Source organism: Peromyscus eremicus, chromosome 8a (genome assembly GCF_949786415.1).
Source record: "Peromyscus eremicus chromosome 8a, PerEre_H2_v1, whole genome shotgun sequence".
Classification (NCBI taxonomy): domain Eukaryota; kingdom Metazoa; phylum Chordata; class Mammalia; order Rodentia; family Cricetidae; genus Peromyscus; species Peromyscus eremicus.
The window spans coordinates 31,942,794-31,962,220 of record NC_081423.1 but is presented as its reverse complement, the minus strand read 5'-3'; positions in this window follow the sequence as shown (position 1 = coordinate 31,962,220).

The window sequence follows — 19,427 nt, the reverse complement described above, 5'->3', positions numbered from 1 at the left end:
GAGTCACTGAACTTTTTTTTTTTTCTTCTGAGACAGGGTTTCTCTGTGTAACAGCTCTGGCTGTCTTGGAACTCACTATGTAGACCAGGCTGGCCTTGAACTCACAGAGATCTGCCTGCCTCTGCCTCCTGAGTACTGGGATCAAAGGTGTGCGCCACCACTGCCCTGAACAAACTTCTTAGTCTCTCCTAGTTTTGGCGTCTTCTCCCCACTAATAGTGAAGGGTACACACTAAGCCAGAGAAACTTTTTTGGCAGTATGCTTCAAATAGGGAGGAAACAAACCCTTTCAAAACTAATGTGCCTGGGCTGGCAAGATGGCTCAGAGGTTAAGAACACTGACTGCTCTTCCTAGAGGTCCTGAGTTCAATTCTCAGTAACCACATGGTGGCTCACAACTATCTGTAATGAGATCTGCTGCCCTCTTCAGGTGTTCTGCATGTATGCAGGCAGAACACTGTATACATAATAAATAAAAAAAATAATGTGCCTGGCTTGGGAGTAAAATCTCAGGTGGAAAAGCCTAGGTATGAACAAATGTCAGGAAAAATTCCCTCAGTGACCCCAGTGCATACTTTAGCTACAGATCCCTGCACACAGTAGGTATCTGTACTTTTCCTTTTGTCTGCGATAGGACTGGCATGATGGCATTTAACTGAAGTAGGAGATGACAAAGTAGGGAATGTATTTGTAAAGAAAAATGATTTTGCTCAGCGAGATTATAGTAATTACTTTTTCTTTCTATTTCCTAAAGTGCTAAGTGTTAATGTTAGTATTTGAGAGCAATAAAAAGAAGGCTGCAAAGATGAGTTCTTGATTATTGGCATTAAAACAAGGTGTGGAGAACGAGATGTGGAATGGTGCAGGTATTTTGTTTTGAAACCAGACTATAGAAACCAGGCTGTAGTCCTTGAAAAAGGGAAGGTTCAGAGGTGTCCCTGCTGAGCTCCACATATTTCTGAGGGGAATAGAAATGAAAGATGTTCTCAGTCTCTTTCAGCTTTTATCAGATACAAGTACCAGAGGGCCTGGTCCAAGTTGCTGGAGGACTGAGCCCTGAGGAGCTGCGGGTGAGAGGGTGAACCTGGAGTAGTTAATCTACAAAACACACCGTAGAAGGGAGAGGAGGTCAGTGCAAAGGCTTTTGAAAGAGATTTCATATTCAGAAAACAGAACACAGGTGCATTTTTTTGTTAGGATTTTTTTTTTTTTTTGCTAGACATAGGTCTTTAGTTTGATGCAGGATGCTGGCCACATCATTTTCTGTATAATCTTGACATACAGAAGGAAAAGCATCCTTCTGTAGTATCTGTTTAGATATCTACTGTGTGTAGGGGTTTGAGCTAGGAATAATTCCATGGTATTCCCCTGACATTTATTTGTACTAGGATTCTACTTCTTGAGATTTTTGCTTCCAAGCTGGGCATGTTGGTCAGAAAACAGTCCCCTCCTCATTTGAAACACACTGCCAATCAAGAATCTCCGGTTCAGTGTCCTCTCCACCCACAGTACTGAGAAGAAGAGAACAAGACTAAGGAAGGCATTGCCTGTTTCCTAGCTGTTGTGAATAGAGCAGCATCAAATGTGCATGAGCAAGTAGCCCTGTGGTGGGATGGAGAGTCCTTTCCAGAGGAGTGTAACAATCACCCTGGGGGTCGTGTTCATTGGAGAAAATACCCTAAAACCAGACCATCGGATCTCTTTATGCTATATTTCAGAGACTTTACGTTAAACAGTTAATCACCAACTAGATGTAGTAATACGTATTATTATTACATATTTTATTTATTTATATTTTATAATTATATTTATTATATTTATATAATATTTATATTATTCCATATATATGGAAAGAGAGTTGAGTGAAGAATAAACAGTGAGATTCATATAAACTGCATTCTATTATGTGAATTAAAATATGTACAATTATGCATTCCATAAACCCTCATGCATATTTTTTTAAAAAGATCTACATAAAACATCTTAGAGTGGCTACCTACTGGAAGAAAGGGAATTGGATAACTGTCTGCATGAAAAAAAATCTAAAGAGAAAGGGTCTGACTTGACTGGTGATAAGTGTGTGCTGTGAATTGATGTATGGAGTTTTTCACTGCTCTGCATTCAAAGTATTTTAAAAGATGACTCTTCAAGTGGAAAGTGAATGGATATAGAAAAATGTACAATATGTGTATGTTATGACTTGAACCTGAAATAGTCTCCATAGACTTGTGTTTTAAACACTTGGTCCCCACATTGTGGTACTACTTTGAGGGCCGTGGAGCCTGTAGGATTTGGAAATAGGTTGTTAGGGGAGAGCTTTGAAGGTTGTTTTTTTTTTTTTAAAGATTTATTTTGAGGTGTGTGTGTGTGTGTGTGTGTGTGTGTGTGTGTGTGTGTGCGCGTGCATATGTGCCCATACACGCATGAGCACAAATGATTGCAGGTGCTCTCGAAGGCCAGAAGAGGGCGATAGATACCCCAGAGCTGGACTTAACAGGTGGTTGTGAGCCACCTGATGTGGGTGCTGGGACTGAACTCTCTCAGTCCCCGAACCGTCTTTCCAGGCTGTGTTGAGGTGTTATTCTCCTGCATTCTGCCTGACTTTACTTTGTTTTTGGTCTACGGCATGTGAGTAAGCCTCTGCCGTACATTCCTGCTGCCATGTGCTCCACCATGCCTTCCCTGCCATGCTGGTCTGAAACCTTGGGAATCATGAGCCTGAAAACATCTTTCCTCTCTCAAGTAGTTTCTGTCATGTATTGTGGTCATAATGACAAGACAAGTTACTCATATAATATAAAATGGTGTATCATCAATCTATAAATGGAGCAAATATCTGACACATGGTAACATATAGAGGAATCTTAAAAGTATTACATTAAGGGAAGAAACCCAGACACAAAAGAGCAACTTCTCTATGACCCCATTCACACGAAACGCAGCTGCTCCCTCCCTCCTTCTCTTCAGGGGGCGCGTTACAGGAAGCCTCACTGCTGACTCAAGTGGCAGACAGTACCAAGCCCTATAAACACCCTGTTTTACTTCCTGTACATGCCTATAGCAAAGTTGTGAGAGATTTACAATACCATCTAGCAATCAAACAAAAGAGTAATAATCTACTACAATAAAATGATGGGAAAACAGGCTGACTCTGTTTTTCCACACTAACATGGTTCCTTTTTGCACAGAGCCTGGCTGCCTGCAGGTAACGGAGCCTACAGATAGTGAGACTGCAGTGAGGGGCACTGGTGTACTGAGGTTAGGGAAAACGCATAGGGAAAAGGCACAGAAAGTTAACTGGAGACCCAGGGCCTGAGAGGAGTGTGGAGGTGACGATTGATGCTGAAAAACAATTTCTATTTGAGGTAATGAAAAACAGTTGAGGAATAGATACTGATATTAATTGTGAAACACTTCAAATATAATTCATACTACATAATTGTGTACTGAATGGTTAAAAAGCCAAAAGTTATGAGATTTATTTTCAACATTAATATTAGTAATGTACCAAACCCTGTTTGATTTTAAATTTCAAAGGGGTGCCCTGCATGGTGAATTTTATCTCAATAAAGGTTTTAAGATTGTGCAAACAGAGCTGGGCGTAGTGGCGCACGCCCTTAGTCCCAGCACTTGGGAGGCGGAACAGGTGGATCTCGGTGAGTTCCAGGATCTCAGAAACAAAAATAAAAGGAAAACAAAACAAAGAAAAAGTACAAACATTATTTTTCTTTTGCCTTTAAGTTTTCCTGGGAAAAATGGAATGAGAGAGAGAGAGAGAGAGAGAGAGAGAGAGAGAGAGAGAGCAAGTGCGAGCGAGCATTATAGCTGTGGCCACCCTGTCTAAAGTACTTTGGGTATTCAGGGTAAGGTTCTGTTCTTTGTTGGCACTTTTGGGCATCTTGACGTTTTTCTGTTAATGCAGTAGTTCTCAACCTTCCTAATGCTGTGACCCTTTAATACAATTCTTCATGTTGTGGTAATCCCCAACCAAAACATTATTTTTGTTGCTACTTTATAATTGTAATTTTGCTACTGTTATGAATTGTAATGTAAATACCTGATGTGCAGGACATCTGATATGCAACTGTCTTAGCTTTGTTTTCTATTGCTGTGAAGAGACACCATGACCATGGCAACTTTTTTTTTAATATACATTTTTTACTTTATAATTAACTTAATTTCACATATCAGCCACGGATTCCCCTGTCCTCCCTCCTCCCCCGCCCTCCCCCCAATCCCCCCCCCCCCCCAGTTCCCACCTCCTCCAAGGCAAGATCTCCCCTGGGGAGTCAGCCCAGCCTGGTAAACTTAGCCAAGGCAGGTCCAGTCCCCTCCTCCCTACACCAAGGCTGAGCAAAGTGTCCCAGCATAGGCCCCAGGCTACAAAAAGCCAGCCCATGCACCAAGGACAGGTCCCGGCTCTACTGCCTGGGGGCCTCCCAAACAATTCAAACTAATCAACTGTCCCACTTATCCAGAGGGCCTGGTCCAGTTCCATGGGGGCTCCTCAGCTATGGCAACTCTTATAAAAGAAAACATTTCATTGGAGTGGCTCACTTACAGTTCAGAGATGCAATCCCTTATCATCATGGTGGGGAGCATGGTAGTGTACAAGCAGACATGGTGCTGGAGAAGGAGCTGCTACACGTTGATATGTAGGTAACAGGAAGTGGTCTGAATATCACATTGAGCAAATCTTGAGCGTATATGAGACCTCAAAGCCTGCCTCCACAATGACATACTTCCTCTAGCAAGGCCATATCTACTCTAACAAAGTTACACCTCCCAGTAATACATTCCCTTTGGAGGCCATTTTCCTTCAAACTACCACAGCGACCCCCAAAGAGGTCATGACCCACAGGTTGAGAAAAGCTGTGCTAATTTAATGATCTGACATGTTTTGGGAACTAGGAATTTGTCATAAAATTATAGCTGTTTTTAAGTGATTGAATTTGGTATATACTCAGCACAGGATACCACTGTCCATGTTATTGCATGTAAATGTGAGCAGGTCTATTTATCTTACAGGTTAACTTCCACTAGACAAACTTTGGCATGAGGATGTCACTGATATGTACAATATTTGAGTTTTATATGCAATAAGAATGTTAAAAATGCAAATGAAAAGGAATGGGTACCCATTAATGATGCTGACACTTCAGATGCCCTCTATTTTTTTTCCATTTCCTAGAGATAATCTTAAAAGACAGTTGAGAAGGTAAACACCATTACTTTGTGTCAGACCCCTACTCTCCAGAGAATAGAAGGGGGTTGATAACTTTCTTTTTTAAATGGGTAAGGAAAAGTCCCAAGTGGACTCTTTCAGCTCTGAAAATAAGTTTTGATTTGTATAGATTGAGACCCCTTCCTACTTCATTTAAACTCTTTTCATCCAGTAGCCACCTATCTCTCAGAGACTCATCTTCTAGTGTGGAGTGTAAGGGTGAGAACTGCCATGCCTAGTGATTGACAGAAAAAAGAGCATTGGTCCTTTCGCCCGTCTCAGTGATAAGCAAGTGGCCCAGCTACTACCGGTCATTTGCATGCATAGTGAACCATTTCATTAAGAATTTCATTAAGATGGTAATGTTTAATGTTTCCTGGGAAAAATGAGTTTTTGGCTTGTTCAATTATATAATTAAAGTTGGAGAATTAGGGGAGATTGCAAACTGCTTGCATAATGTAGGCAAGTGTAATGATAAAACTTGTAAATAAGTTCAAAAGAATGCCGTTCTGGCTAGATCATGATGCTGGCTCAGATAGGGAAGACAGGGACATGGAAAATGTGGGCTAAAGCCCAGAGAAGTTTGACTCTGGTGTCTGAACTTCTTGTTCTTTAGTGTCTCAAAGGAAGGTGGTCAGCAGAGCAGAGAGCTGTGGACTTGCTGATCAGTTTCTAGAAGTTCTTGGAACCTACTCCTCACTTTTCTATTTAATTAACTTTGTAATTAGTTATTTTGTATTATGTATGTATTCATTCATGTGTGCATACATGTGTATGTGTACTTACATGTGTGCATGCCTGTGGTGACCAGAGGTCAGTGGATGTTGGGTGCATTCCCTGGCCATTCTCTACTCTACTTTTTGAGACAGAGTTTCTCCTCTCACTGAGCCTGTAACTCTCTCGTTTGGCAAGACTAGTTGACTAGTGAACAGCTGGATCTGCTTGTCTCTGCCCTCCCAGCTTTGGGGCTCTGGGTGCATGCTGCCACTCTCTGCTTTTGTGTGTGGGCTGGGGATCCAAACTCAGGTGCATGTGTTTGTACAGCAAGCAGTTTATCAACTGAGGCACATCCTCAGTCCCCTTTTCACTTTCAGTATGGACAGAGACTTTCCATATAGAAGAAAACCCAGTGGTCCATAAGATTTCTTAATTGGTGGTCTTAGTCCTCAAAAACTTTTATCTCCCTTGTCTTAGAGGTGAGGCCATCTTTTCTTGGATTTTTTTTTTTAACTAGTTTATGGTACAGGAAATCCCACCATTTTGAAAACATCAAGAAAACTGCTTTTGCCTTTTCCCCCTAACATTTCCTATCTCTTTATGTAGGCCTAGTTTATAAAAGAACTAGCTTGTTATAGCATCAGGTGGTGTGCATCCTAGTCCATCCTTCCAGGAGCTTCTGGAGGTGGGAGTGATTGCTTCTATAACAACACATGAAAGAACTTAGATGAACTGAGATGGAGCTAGTTTTCCTAAAGGAGATAGAAATATTTAACATTACAATGGTATATGTGATTTATATTGTAATATTATATATCCCTATTCTTCAAAAGTATTTTCCTAAGTCATGTGTGGCCACAGTGGCTCTAGCCCTTCTTTTTTCTTTCCCTCCTTTATCCTGGATAAAAATTAGATCTTCTATAGCTCATACTTTCTAACTTGCTTCTAAGAGGTTTCTTTATGTAACCAAAGGCGCAGTATGTTGATTCTTTTGCTATAACGAGTACCTGAGACTAGTTACTTTATAAACAACAGAAATTTATTTCTTATAGCTCTGAAGGTTGCCAAGTCCAAGATCAAGGTGGTAATAGTTTGGTATCTGCTTTCAAGATGGTGCCTTGTGGCTTTGGCATCCAAAAGAGAGGAGTACTGTGTCCTCATATGATAGAAGAGCAGTAGTAGGGCTCTCCCTCTAATTCATAGACTCCTGCTAGCATAAATGAGTTCTTTGGTGCCAACTCCAAAATTAAGGTCAATCTCTGCCCCCCCCCAAAAAAAAAAGAAAGAGAAAAGATGAAAACCTCTGCAAGGGACATAGGTCACAGGGGGCAGTCAGGTGCTCCCTGTTTAAGAGAGTATGGGAAAATGATGCGGTGGGAAGAGATACTCTTAGCTCTTCAGGGAAATCTTGTCAATGTAAGAACTAGTTTGTTAAACATCAGTTTAAATATCTGAACCTTTGGGGAATATTTCTCATTTAAAGTATATCACATGGCTTTCTCTCATCTGATTGTAATTTCATCCAAGGTACCTACAGAGCTATCCTATCATTTCAATGATTAAAAAAAGGGGGATAGAGAGGAGGGGAGAGCCCCTCAAAAACTCATTGAACAATGAAATTCCAAAGCCTAAAATTGTCCATTTAGTCACCATTAAGACACATGAGACGACTCTTCCTTGAGAAGAGAGTGCCATACACTCGGGTATGTCTTACCCTCTCCTCAATCACCTTTGTGTTAAACCCTGTGCTTAAAGGTATGATAACAATATCTTTTGATAAAGTCCCTTCAAGTTGTTGATCAGGGTGATTCCCAGACACCCACAAAACAATAAAATCTATTGCCATTGCTGCTGATTTCCCCCAGAACTTGATGGTAGGACCATATTGTAGATGATACCACACATTTTGATCACAGGACCTGGAGAAATAAAGCTAGTACTGACCCAGAAGCTTCCTCCCTGCTGAGTAGCATTCATAGAAGGTGTCTGCCTATATTTCTGTGCTGCATCCAGTTGTTTTCTCTTCTTCTTACCCCTGTGAGTTGAAGCTATATATAAGACCCTCACCAGAGGGAGAGAAACTGCTGGCACCTTCTCAGTCCCATAACTATGAGCCAGAATAAAGTTCTTTATTTTATAAATGACCCAATCTCTGGTACTCTGTTATAGTCACAGAAAACAGACCAAGGGATGTACTTAGCATGGTGTCTACCAAGTAGTAAATATGAAATAATTGGTAGTAAAAAATCATTTGGAGGACACTCTCTACCACCAAACACCCAAACAATCCAGGGAGGAGGTGAATTATAAAGGTATTATAAATTATAACATGAATAGTATGCATTGTTGCTTATTATAAGTACATATACCTATTTTACTCCCCCCCTTATTTTGGAGGATATTTTTCTCTCTTCAGAGGGATTTGATGCCTTTCCCTAATAAAATGTTTATTTTGAATGCAAATTATTGAGTCTTACAGAGATGGTTCAGTGGAGTTCAGGTATTAGCACTCATGTTGAGTGGCTTAAAACCACTTGTAAATCCAGTGTCTTAGGTAGGGTTTCTATTGCTCTAAAGAGACACCATGACCATGGCAACTCTTATAAAGAAAACATTCAACTGATGTGGCTCACCTACAGTTCAGAGGTTCAGTCTATTATCATCATGATGAAAAGCATGGTGGCATGCAAGCAGACATGGTGCTGGAGTAGTAACTAAGAGTCCTACATCTTGTAGGCCACAGGAAGTCAACAGTGACACTGAGCGAAGCTTAAGCAAAAGAGACCTCAAAGCCCGCCTCCACAATGACACACTTCCTCCAACAAGGCTGTACTTACTTCAACAAAGCCACACCTTCTAATAGTGCCACTCCCTTTGGGATTATGGGGGCCAATTACATTCAAACTACCACATTCAGCTCCAGGGCATCTGTCATCCTCATCTGGACTCTGTAGGCAACAGTGCTCACAGGTACACATAGCCACACATAGCCCTCTTTCCCCCCACTAAAATAAAATAAATCTTTAAATGCAAACTGTAATGTGCCAAGTTCAACACTAGTCATGAAAATGTACATTATCATTTGAGTCCCTATTCTGGTTCCATGGGTTCTATCCCAGAACCCTAAGCAAACTTCTGAGAAAGCCATTACTTTACAACACAACCTCATTTCTTCCTTCCTATTTTCTTCCCCTCCTACCTTAAATCAGGTTAAAGCATACATTCTGATGTGTAATGTACCCTTTTGAGAGACAGTGAAGGCTACCAGAGTGACTCCAAAATTACAGAGCTGTCTCTGGCTCTCTTCACTGCTAATGTAGTAAAATTGTGCAATTAATGTTTGTAAGGGGTGATGGAGAGGGAAAGCAGTGTCTGAGCACTGGGTATTATTACTAAGAAAGGGAGAAGAAGAAGCATTCTTTCTATGTGTTTCTTTAGCTGCCTATTCTAGGCCTGATAAGATAAAATTCTGAGCACAGAATTTTAGCATTTAACAATTCCTTTAATAATATCCAGTCAAATATGAAATTAAGAAAATGAAGCCCACCAACTGCTCACAAGTCTGCCATACTGATGCCTTAGTTAGAATACAGGTAACATTCCTGCTGCCATGAAGTGGACTTAGGCAGGTGGTGTGAGAATTTATCCAGTTCTGGTTAAGCCATAGAGTTGCATGGGTTCTGTTAAAGAAAAGGATTAATGAGGCAAAGTAGGTGTAAGTGAACAATAAGAAATTTGGCAACAGTAGAAGGTTTCTGAATGCGCAGCAACCAAAAAAAAAAAAGCATTAAAAATACACACACAGTGAATCTAAGGTGTTGCAGGTGGTACTTGCCCATGTTACATCATGTGACTTTACCGCAGTCTTAGTTCTGAACACACACACACACACACACACACACACACACACACACACACACACACACGCACACACATGCATGCACGGTGTACTATGCATGCTGTCATACCACATGATACCAAAACACCTGGGCTCACATTTCACATTCTAGAGTATTGTAGATCACAAATTAAAAATTTTTCTACTGTGCTTGGTTTCCTGTTCTGATAAAAACATAATGGTTTAATTACCAAAAACAGATTTTGAGTATTTCCTACTATCAGTACTCAGCAGGTATCACATTGGTCACCTTTGGATTGTATTGTTAGAATGTTTGACTTTAAAAGTTTCTATTTGAGAGCCAGGCGGTGGTGGCACACACCTTTAATCCCAGTACTTGGGAGGCAGAGCCAGGTAGATCTCTGCGAGTTCGAGGCCAGCCTGGTTTACAGAGTGAGTTCCAGGACAGGCACCAAAGCTACACAGAGAAACCCTTTCTTGAAAAGCAAAAAAAAAAAAAAAAATTCTGTTTGAGAAGAGTCCAAATGAATGACCATTCTGAAGACCTCCAAGGGAGATCAGAAGGAGAATTTGTGATATCTGATCAGCCCCACATTATCTAGGAGCAGGAAGAGGGTATCCATGTCTCACATTTGAAGCAAGTAAGAGTAGAATGGGAGAAGACTGAGGGAGGAGAATTTGAGATATTGGGGGTAGAGAGCTGAGGGATAGAGAAAAATTGAATTTGGAGGGCAGTATGGAATCAGTTGTTTCTGTTGTTCAGGTGGGTATCATATCCATGGCTTGCACAAACTATGTTTTGACTGACTGGACTTCTGTTTGTGGCCAATTAGTGGAAGGAAGAGTTTTACAGGAGCTGACCCATGAGGTAGCCAGACGGTAGCATTTGAGGACCTTTAATTCAAAACAGAAAACATTTGGAAATGGTTGGGAATTTCCCAAGAGTAGGTGCAGCATGGTGTCTTGATGGATATTCAGGATTTCCTCCAGTTTCAACAATATAGTTAAGGAGGCTGGTTTTAGGTCAGCACAGTGGTACAGGACTATATATAGTCTTAGATACTTGGGAGGCTGAAGCAGAAGGGTCACCTGTGCTCAGGAGCTACAAGGGCAGCCAGGCAACATAGCCACCCTCCATCTAAAAACCAAAGTTGATTTTGCAATAAAATTACTTGGGCAACATTCCTGGCACTCTGCTGCTTCCCCATTTTTGACTTTGGAATATAGTGCTATACACAGAACACAAAAAGTTCCTGGAACACAGTCAAGGCTTGGAAAATCACTTTTTTTCTTTTATCTCCCCCTCCATCTTCTTCTCCATCATCATCATCATCATCATCATCATCATCATCACCATCACCTGTGTGGAGGTTACTGCACTGACAGGGTAAATAGTAGGAGAAAGGATTTTAACAAAATTTTGCAAGATTTCATTTTTCCTCAGAGAGAGAGAGAGAGAGAGAGAGAGAGAGAGAGAGAGAGAGAGAGAGAGAGAACACGAACGAACAGAATCTCCAAGTACTTGTTTCTTGATTAAAAAATTCTCTTGGCCTGTGCTTCTTCAGATAGGACATCAGCCAAGACTAGGTATGTGGTGCTGAGGTTTATATTGGGCACTTCCCAAGATGATGTTCTCCCTTGACCCTAGCAAGCATTCTACAATGTCAACATTGACATTCTTCCTTTATGGGTGAGGACACAAAGTCCCAGAAGATCCAGGCATCTTACTTCAGACTAGTTAGTATATGGCAGAGCCATGACTGATACTAATCCTTCCTTTTTTAAAATTTTAGTAGGAAAACTTCATTTCATTTATTTGTGTTTGTTCCACTTTAAAAAACCATGATTACTGTGCTCTTAGGGTTTCTATTGCTGTGACGAATCAACACTCTGACTGAAAAACAAGTTGGGGAGGAAAGGGTTTATTTGGCTTACACGTCCATATCACTATTCACCATTGAAGGAAGTGAGGACAGGAACTCACACAGTGTAGGGACACAGAGGCTGGAGCAGATGCAGAGGTCATATAAGGGTGCTGCTTACTGGCTGACTCCTCATGGCTTGCTTAGCCCATGTTCTTATGGAACCCAGGGTCACCAGACCAGGCATGGCACTACCACAATCACTAATTAAGAAAATGCCTTACAGGCCTGCCTACAGCCCAATTTTATGAAGGCATTTTCTTAATTGAGGTTCCCTCCTCTTAGATGATTTTAGCTTCTGTCAAGTTGACATAAAACTATCCAGCACATGTACCAAGTGAAAAATCCAAAAGATGTATAAAGCTAATATTTTACCCCAGTATTCTCCTTAATATAATTATAAGCACAATTTCCTCCTATTCCACCCCACTGCTACAGTATCCAGTGTTATTGGCACAGAATATATCTTTCCACAGGTTCTCCAGACTCCTATGAACATATATCTGTGTGTATATGGAGAGGAGGTTAATTAGTGTGGCTCCCCACAGCTGACGGCTTCTGGTGGGGGAGGAATCAGTCCTCTTTAAGGGGCTGGCCACTGGGAGTTGGATTCTCCAGTAAGTATATGGGCAACACAAACTGGGCTTCTTTTTCTTCTTTTTTTGAGGTGGGGCGGTCATGAGGGTGGGGGGACAGACCTGGGAGGACTAGGAAGTGAGTGTGATTGGGATGCATGATGTGAAATTCCCAAATAATCAATAAAACTTTTATGTTGGAAAAAATTAAAAATATATTTATGTATGTATGCATGCGCACATTGGGCATCAGAGAACAGCTTGTAACAGTTGGTGTTTTCTGCCATGTGGGGTCCAAGGACCAAGCTCAGCTTGTCTGGTCTAGTGGCAGGTTCCTTTACCCACTGAGCCATCTTACTGGCCCATGGCTCATAGCATAACTTGCTTGGCAATTTGCATTTCTCCTTCAACAATACTTCACAAAGATTTTCCCGGAATAATCGATATACATCTAACCTATTTGACCTTTTATATTAAATTCATAGTCTCTTATGGTATGGATGGGATTTACAATTTATGTAACTAGTTCTTTATTAATGATGCGGTTATTCAAGGCTTAGTCTTGTTGTTTAGTTTGCTTTTTTTTTCCCTACAGCAAATTCATAAAGATGTTCTTGTAATATAGTTGTGTATATTGTGGTGGTTTGATACCTATAGGGTATGTTCTGAAATACATTGCTCTTGGGTCTTAAATGCTGCAGTTACCGAGTATTATGCAAAAAACCAAACTCAGTGACTAAAACATTACTGTTTGAGTTTCTCAGTTGAGTTTCTTAAAAAAAAAGTATTCAGTGAATTCTGGCTTGGGATTAGAAAACAGAATTTCCAACCATTCCTGAAATTGTCCCAAACATATGTCAGCCCATTGATGCTACATGTGAAGCAGCATTCTCAGAAATGATGATTATAAAAACAAAGTATTGATCAATTTTGAAAAATGTTGAAAATGGTTTTCATCCTGAAGTATCAAATATTTGTCTGAGATTTAATTCTTTATGTAAAAGTAAACACCCACGTTAGAATGAAAAATTGCATTATCATTAGAACACAAATTTGCTTTCATCTTTAATAAATGGTAAAATGCCTCCCTCCCTCCCTCCCTCTCTCCCTCCCTCCCTCCCTCCCTTCCTTCCTTATTTCTCCATTTACCTCCATCTTCCTCTCCTTCCCATGTTGTGTCTTTCTGTCTCTGTTTCTATTCCTACCCCTCTTTTCCCTCCTCTCTTATTATTTTGAACAGAGCTTTGTTCTACAGTCCAGGCTAGAACTCAGATGTATACTCCTCTGCCTCAGTCTCCAGAGTGCTAGGACTATGAGCATACATTACCACATCCGGGTCCTTTGAGTGGTTTTGGATCACAGTAGTTCTGACACCTAAAACTTGTGAAAGACAAAAGCAAAATTGTATTTTTTTTTAAGCCAAGGTTTAGAAATGGTAGTTATTTCAAGATCAAATTTTCACAAGGGTGAGGCAGACTGCTCATATCTTAATTGTATAATCATACAGATGTTTTGTCAAGTGATCCTACAGTCATTTTTAATCATGCACAACACATTTGAGTTCTGCCTCAATGATCATAATTACAGCTCTGACCTGTATTCTTTTATTGTCTTTTTATAGAATTTCTAAAGAATTTCCTGTGGTCACCCATGCAAGTGCTATGCTGTGTTAGGGAATGTTATAGGAGTTGGAAACGTGACATGGAAAGTTTGAAGATATGGCACAAGTCAGGTAGAGATAACTGAGCAAAGAAATTGAAGTTCAGATTCTGGTCTTGTCACATATGACTCAGAATTAGTATTTCTTTGATTAAAAAACAGATTGCTATGTCCTGATGACACCACGAATTCATTGGCCAAGTAGTTTTTGGTTCTTTTCTATGTGCAAAACTGTATGATATAGCAGATATGCTGCTACAACACACATGACCCAAACTTGCAGGAATAAGGGTGCCTAGAGGTGAGGTGTTGAAGTGGAGGACCAGGGACAAGAAATAAAGAAGACAAAGCAACGGCTGGGACCAGGAAGTCTTGCATAAACTGATGACTTATGCCAACCGCGTTTGTTAAGAAGTACAGCAGCATATAGACTATTTGCAGGGGAAAATGGCCAACATCAGCAGAGAGCTAAATCAGACAATGTTGGCAAAAAGAACACAGGATACTTCAGACACTTAGGACTGATAACCACAGCCAACAGGGAAGAATTAGGTCCCCAGAAACTGCTTTAAGACATTGCTTCCATCGTCAGACAGACCTTGCCCAGTCTGTTCCCAGACAAAGACACAGAACTCAAGTTCCCCTCATTCTTTCACTAGGGCCTCTGAGAAAGTCTTGGGTTGGCCTGGCTCTCCACACAAACTTCTAACAGTAATGTAAGCAGAGCATGATGGCAGCTGAGTAATACCATACGATAAGCATCTCTGCACAGAAGCACCAATTTGGATAGCCAATCCTGCACAAAGTACCTTCTAAGAGTTAAGGGGACCAAGTTAGACCACAGTACCTGGCTTTAGCATCAAAAGGAGGAAGGACACTTTGAAGAATGCAGGAAGGAAAGCATTTCCTCATCCTCTAAATCCAACCAGTGTCAAGGAGAGAGATGCTTCCCATATGGGGAAGGAAGAAACGCCTTCAGGCTCACATTAGTCAGCTTCCTGTTTCTGAGACATAACACCTGAGACATAAGGTTGAAGGGATGGGAGGAAGGTTTTACACATGATGCTGTTTTGGTCCACCTTAGATCAGATGTGTCAGCAGAAACAAGCTAAGATGGAGTGGAATCAAAAATCCAATATGTGTGCAGGAATGAACACCAATTTAGTTTTTTTTTTGTTTGCACACTTACTTTATAAAAATCACTCTTTTTAGTGAGCTCACAAAAAACATCGCACAGCCTGATTAAGGTAGCCACTCAAATACTTTCCTGGTCCCAAACTCTGAGCACTTTGGTGAGTTTCCATAGAGTTAGAAAGGTCGTTCTGAAACTGTGGAGCTTCGATTCTGGTTTATTCTTTGTCACTTAATTTTTATGCAGTCACTGAACACTAACAACAACAACCACAGCAGAACTGTGAGAGTTGAAACTAGAAAAACAGCATTATGTCCTCTTTTAGAATTCGTATCCTTTTCCTGCCTTGTATCCTTCCTCATTCCTTATTTTACCCTTTATAGGTATCCTTACTAAATGCTATACTGAATCCACACTTAACAGCTGTTTACATATATACATTTTGTGATCACATAATTTATTGAAGTTTCAGGTTTTAGGTTATTTTCCCCATTTTTTTTGTTTTAAGAGAAATAATTATTTAGAGGTTTATATGTAAGGTGAGGATCTAGGTTTATTACCAGAAGCTGCAGTTTTGGGCTGGAGAGATGGCTCAGCTGTTAAAGGCAAGGTTCAGAGCCAGAAGCCAAAATTTCAGTAGCTTTAGCTTCTTTTGCCTCAGGAGTTCCATGGAAATTGCATAGTTTTTCAATTTCACCAAATTGGCTCATGACTCATTTTAAATCACTGCTACACATTAGAGTGTGTTTGATGCTGGGACAAAAAGTGGATAGGCAGCGGGGTGGTGGTGGTAGCTCACACCTTTAACCCCAGCACTCAGGAGGCAGAGGCAGGTGGATCTCTGTGAGTTTGAGGCCAGTCTGGTCTGAAAAGTGAGTTCCAGGACAGTCAGAGGTACACAGAGAAAGTCTGTATCAACCAAAAAAAAAAGTTGACAGGCATGTGGTAGAGGATTTCAGAAAGCAAGATTCTTACTGGTCCCCTAAATCACTACTTGCTCTGGCTTCATTCCCACAAGCATTCTTAGAGTTCACCAGGGGATTGATGCTACATTTGTGGGCACAACAAAGTATTGTTCAGCCTGTGGCTCCTGAGAAAGTGAAGGCAAAGCCTAGAGAGACCCAGAGATGTTGAGTGGGACTGAGAGGTGAATATACTTTTGAGTGCTATTGAACCTCAAGTTGTGGCCTCTCATGTTTTAAGAGATAAGACTTAAGACATAGTCTAACGGTTAAGTATATGAATTTGAGAGAGAGAGAGAGAGAGAGACAGACAGACAGACAGACAGACAGACAGACAGACAATAGCAGGTGAGTTCCTTAAAAATACTGTGAGATAAAACTAAATCAAACTAGGCTCAGCAAGAAAGAAGTATTGGGATAGTTGAGATATCAAAGAATACTATGAGCAAGGATATTAGGGCTTTTAAAGAAATGATTAAGGACAAATGAGCTGCTGAGCCCTCATCAGAAGAGGAAATTTTGAGATACAGGGGATGGACTAGGGATGCATATATAAATAAGAAAGTCTACATGAGGACATAGCAAGAGGATGCCAGTCAACAAGGTAAGGAGAGACCATCTAAAGAGGACATAAACACTAGAGAATATAATTAGTTCATACAGACAGAAGCCCAGGGAGAAGGCGGAAGTAACATTGGTTCCAAGAGAGTGGATTTGTGTACGTAACCAAGTGTGCCTGAGTAAATTTTCTGTAAGGAGAGTCTGGACTAATCAGGAAGTGTATAACGAAGAGGCTGAAGATGGCTTTCATCTGTGTCTGTTGTCCAACAGCCCAGAAAGGTCACAATTAGAATTCCTTCCCTCTGTTGCATCTGTTCTTTCCCTCTACTTACCTCTTGTCAAAGATCCATTACAACCTTTAGTACCAAGATCAGATGTTTTCATTCTTGGGAAATCAGATAATGTTACAAATAGCATGTTTTTTTTTCTCATGATGAAATAGTCTTTTAATGTGTTGCTGAATTCAGTTTGTCAGTATTTTTTTTTAATTTTAAACTCAATTCTTTATTGATTCTTTGAAAATTTCACAACATGCACCCCAATCCTGCTTACCTCCCCGTCCCTTCAAATCTGCCCTTCAGCCCTGCAGTTTGCTTCTCCCCAAATTAATTAGAAATAAAACAAAACAAGAAACGCACCTCTCTCTATCTTTCCAAGACATCTTCATTCATCCTAGTGGCGTCAGGAGCTGCAGTGTGTCACACACAGTATACTCCTTTTGTCCAATCAGCCCCACCCACAAAATGTTCATTGCCATGAGTCATTGGTCTGGTTCAAGGCCTCTGGTTTCTGGTACACCATCATCACTGGATCCTCATCAAAACTCCTCTCGGATATCCTGTTGTTGCCCCGAGTCATGGAGATCCTGTGGTCATCATTTTGCAGGACCAGTCCCTTTGTGCACTCCAGAAGGTCACATATGGGGCAGCTGTTAGGGTGGGCCAACCCAAGGCCCAGGATGTGGGTCTGGGTGGTAGCAAAGCTGGTCGATCAGGACCGTTGATACCACCCCCTCAAGTGAGGGGCAGAGCCAGCTCTCCTAGACTCATACCATCAGGGCCAGCCCTCCCACACCGGTGGTGAGGAGTGGGGCCATTTCTCCCAAGTGTTGGGGTCAGCTCTCCCACGGGGAGGCAGTGCCAGCTCTCCTGCTGCAGTGTCCAGTGAGGAGCAGGGCCAGCTATCCCTAAGGCCAGTGAGCGACAGGGCTGGCTCAGCATAGCCCTTGGATTTCAACACGCATGGTTCCTATGACCCCCTGTGGTAACATGAGCCATGGACATCAGCCCAGATCCTGGCTACTGTTGGGCCACAGATCCAGACATGGCCCATGACAGCAGCCCAGGCCTGGCTCCCTGTGACTGAGCAGGCCACTCAGATTGGCATGGCCCCCATGGCAGCGAGGTTCTGGGACACCAACATGGCACAGGTGGTGGCCCAGACCTCTGGCATTGAAATAGCATGTTCTTAAAGCAAATGTGACAGTTGCAATAGGGATTCAGACCCCAGATGGGGTTCTCAGAACCCGACTAGACAGCTACAACACATCCTTGATTTCTCACGGTAAGCATGGCCGCCTCCGAGAACATCTCAGCACAAACTGGGTTATGAATGATAGATTCGTAAGTTGATGAGTGCTGTACAGATCACCACGTGCCAGTTCTGCTAAGAGCCATCATCTCCCATTGAGCATACTGAAATCACTGGGCTCGCAGAGGGAAGATGGTTCTTCCTAGAACAAAGTCAGGGCTAGAATGCTCGTCACAGCTCCCACTGAGTGCCACAGAAGAAAACAGATTTCCTATACTGGGCTGATGAAATGAAAATTATTATTTAGCATACTTGTATTCTTTGGTGTCTTGTTTTGTGTGTCTGTGTTTGTATGAGTGTCTATTTACATATATCTGTGTGATGTCACTGTATCTGTGTGTTTGTGTTTCTCTGGGTATTTTAAAAAAGTTTTTTTTTTTTTTTTCCTTTTCAGAGAGGGTCTCGTTATATAACCTAGTCTGGTCTTGAATTCACAGTCCTCCTGCCTCAACCTCCTATAGGGCTATGATTACAGATGTGTGTTGCCACTCCTGGCTCTGGGTAGTTTTTCTTGTAGGTTTTTCTGAGTGTATGCCTCTACATCATCTTTTCCGGGAATATGTTTGATTGTTTCAGTCTATTGGCCTGTCTCTTTCTGGTGGGTACCTTTTTCTATGTGCAGGCTTCTTAGTGTGCATGTGTGTGTCCCTACTGTATGTGTGCATTGTGTGTGTGTGTGTGTGTGTGTATGTGTGTGTGCATTGTGTGTGTGTATGTGTGTGTGTGTGTATGTGTGTGTGTGTATGTATGTGTGTGTGTGTATGTATGTGTGTGTGTGCATTTTGTGTGTGTGTGTGTGTGTAGAGTTCAAGTGGAAAATTGAAAGGGGTGCTCCTTCCTCCCTGTAAGATACAGATGAGTATCAGGCAGAGAGTTTAGGAGTGGCAGCTGAAGCCTCACTGGATTATGACCCGATTTTTCTTCTCACTCATTAGGTGATTTTCTGTGATTCATTTCAACCCTCTAGGCCTTAGTTCTCTGGGAGATTATATGACTTTCATAACCTAGCTCTCAGGGATTTTCTGAGAATGCAATAGTAATGTAATTTACAATGCTTTTGAAAAAGTCAAAAGCACTATAAGAAGAAAGGCATTAAATGGATTAACATTGGCCTCCATTCAAGAAAGACTCGTGTGTTCAAAACAGGCATGGGAAGGAGACTGTGATTCAAATTGGAATCTTTGGTTGGTAGGTCATGGGGGCTGAGCCAAGCATGCCACATGGGAG